Source organism: Aristolochia californica, unplaced genomic scaffold (assembly GCF_029961685.1).
Source record: "Aristolochia californica isolate CCGP_79_NKW_82.1479 unplaced genomic scaffold, dmAriCali1.0.hap1 SCAF_4, whole genome shotgun sequence".
In the NCBI taxonomy this organism is placed as follows: domain Eukaryota; kingdom Viridiplantae; phylum Streptophyta; class Magnoliopsida; order Piperales; family Aristolochiaceae; genus Aristolochia; species Aristolochia californica.
The window spans coordinates 36876783-36880454 of NW_027182103.1; positions in this window are offsets into that span (position 1 = coordinate 36876783).

Consider the following 3672-nt stretch of genomic DNA (forward strand, 5'->3'; position numbering starts at 1 on the left):
GTCTATTGCTGTGAAAAATCTTTTGCTGTGTTGCTGGAGGCGATATATGTGTTCATTTGAGAACCATTAGTTTACTGACTGGTTCTCGTAGGCGCTATCTCACAACGGGAGAAAAATCTGAGGCCACACATTTGGAGGCTCCGCTATTTCGATTTGGAAAATTTTGCATGACGCGGACTGCGGCGGTCTCTATAACCAATGTTGTTGGTCTGATCAGGTCCCTTTTGCTTTCTACTCTTAGGATTCCGAGTGCCTTTGTGGGCCAAGATAGTGGGACCCTTGCCTGTCAACACCCACTTGTAGGGGTGGCACTGAGCCAAACTGTCTTAGAAGTCGCTCAAACTCGGCTTGAAAAAACTTACCAATTTAGTTTTTAATTGAGTTTGGCTCAAAGTCAAACTTGAAATAAGACTCGTTAAGTATAATAAATTGAGTTCGAGATTTTCTAAACTCGACTTGTTGGCTCATGAATCAACTCATTACCATATATTTTCTTACGAAAGTACTATTTATACTATGTGCTTTGGTCAATTTCTCTTTAATTGGTTGATGATTACTCTTATTTATTTCAATTTTTTGTTGGATTTAGGATCCTATTGTCTTCAAGTAGAGGGTGAAAGAGAAGAGAGGACGAAGAAAAAGAGAAGAAAGGAGAGGAAGCAAGAAGAAGAGAGAAAGAGAAGGATGGCTAGAGAGGGAGTTCGAGAGAGTTTGGGAGAAGAGAAAGGCTAAGGATGAATTTGAGAGAAGAGGAGAGACTTAAAATGATCTACCCCCACCTTGAACCTCTATTTATAGTTTATGAAAGAGTGTTATAATAACTACAATGCTCCCAGGGCTATAATCTTTCAAAAGGAAAAGACATAATAAGTAGACATACATCCTCTTAAATAATTACACCCTTGTTCCATCCTTATGAGAAGAACACTTAATTACACCTTAATGCCACTTGAGGTGTCTTCCAACCTTTCCCCCTCAAGCTAGTGAAGATAAAATATCGTAGATACCTAGCTTGCCACATATAATGGTTAAGATCGTGAAAGTTACTGGTTTTGTAAGAATCTCTGCCACCTACCCTTGTGATGAAACATGACTGAGAGATAAGATACCAACTTGAAATTTCTCTCGTATAAAGTGGCAATCTAACTTGATATGTTTTGTCCTCTCATGGAAGACAAAATTTGAAGTAATATGATGACCGCCTAGTTGTCACAATATAATTTTGTTGGAAGATGGGCCCAAGCCCACACGACCAAGAAAGGTCCACTTATTCAAGTGTGTTGAAAGATAGGCCCAAACCCATAAGACCAAAGAAAACCCATATATCTAAGAGTGTTGGAAGATGGGCCCAAACCCATAAGATATGAGACCCACCATGATCATGTGAGGTGGCATAAGAAGTCTTACACAATAAGAAGTCTAACAAAGCCATAATTATTATGGAAGTAGGTCTCATAGAGGTGTTTCAATTTCAAAGTGAGTTAGTTATGTTAGTCTTCTATTTATATTGGGTTATTTAATTATGCTAGGACTTATCTTTCAGTGTTAGAGTTTGGGTGTAATTGGGACAAAGGTAGTTTAGTTGTAATTGAATTCTACTACCTTCCTCTATTATAAATAGAGGTTCATATACTTTGATTATAATAAGTTAATAAAGTATTTATCTTTTCCATAAATTCAATATGGTATCAGAGCAGGTTCTGTGAGTTGACTCAGTCAACCCATAGAGGTAATGTGATCCTTTTCTGATTTATTATCTCTAACAGTTTAGGTTCGTATTTTTGTTTTTTTACTCCGTATACCCTTTATTTGATTTACGTTTTCACCTTTATACTGAGCTTTTCATATTGCATATTATATATTGACGGAAAGATATCCGAGTCTAATTTCCAAGGAAAAAATATTTTTTGAAATTGGAATTATCTACAAAGAGAAATTAATATTTGAAGCAGCAAAAGTCAGATTGCAAAAGATGTTCATGTAGCAGCAAAAAACTTCAAATTCCGAGCTATTTTATGCTATCAAGAACGAAGTTTTATAATGACAATTATATATTAAAAGAAATATCTGTAAGTCTATTTTCTTACCTATTCAACCAATTCTCAATCTGAGTTTTTTATATGGAAATGTTGATCTTGGAAGAGTCAATGGTCATGCGGGAAAAAGAGGAAAAAGTACTTGGTTTGGTAGAGATCAAAATCTATCAGATTATATATCTCAATAGAAGTATATTTTATGAAGAGAATTTATATTTGGATGAAATTTATTTAAGTCTATTTTTATAAGGAGAAAATTTCATGTCAATTTGATCTATATTTAAAGATATATTCTCATTAGAAGAATCGAAGATCATACTGGTATCCTGTTGCATTGAAAAATCCAAATTTTAGTCGATTGTATTGCGTCAAATTTTGAGTTGCTGTTATTGATCAACTATATGAGAAAAATATCTGACTTACCCCTTTTTCGGTTACTATATCTATGTTATTTGGTTCAAGCTGGGAACACTGCTATTACCTCCCTGTTTGAGGGGGGAGAAGTAGAAGAAGTACAAGAAAGATGTATTTTATTCCATATGTTGTGGTAAGTTTTATGTGACCAAATATTCAACAAAGGGGGATCATAAAAGATGAAGCATTTACTTCTAAGAAGAAATTTTTTGCAGTAAAAAAAATTGAAGATCAAGAATCTTGACTCGTAGTAATAATTGTGGTAATTATTGGTGATATTTGACACGATTCTATTTCTCCGCCTGGATTATTATTTTTGAGGTATTCACAACATATTCCTTGGTCAACATATTGTATTGGATTATTTCATGGGTCCTTTCTACATGAATTTTTATTATTTTGGTTCGTGTTATATGGGCCCAGGCCCATTTTTGGTGTTGCTATTGTGTCCCTTTGGATGAGACATTATTATTGAAGAAGTAGTGGCCTCAACATCCTATCTTCTTGGTTATTTTATAACATCACTCCTACCATCCTTTATTTGACTCTCACATACATCTTTGGGCCAACTTTTTGCATGTTGCTTCGGTTGGGAGTTTAAGTCCATCACATATATGGGTGTTTTAAGTCCATTGAGACTTATATCTATTTATCTATCTATCTATCTATCTATCTATCTATCTATCTATCTATCTATCTATCTATCTATATATCTATATCTATATATATATACCTATGGGTCTTTTATCGCCGTCTTGTGAATGATAGGCATTACCACTTATCACATCCTTTGTTGCTGTCTTGTGAATGATAGACCTTTATCACATATCACGTCTTTTATCGCCGTCTTGTGAATGACAGGCATTACCCCCTTATCACGTCCTTTGTTGTTGTCGTGAATGACAGACATTTATCACGTATCACGTCTTTTATCACCGTCTTGTGATTTATAGGTATTTATCACCCATTTCTACCTATGAGAGTCAATGCTCGGGTTGGGACACAGTGATGGAAGAGCTTATTACTACATATATGTTACCCCCCTTAATTGGCATTTATTACTCCTACCACTTGAGAGTCGTTGTCCTGTGGAGGGACATAGCAATGGAAGAGTTTTATTACACTTCTAAGCCTTGCATATAGACCCACTACTTGCAAAAGATAGGAGTGCCACTACCTGAGAATGATAGGAGTGTACCCTACATCCAACATGGGTTATGAC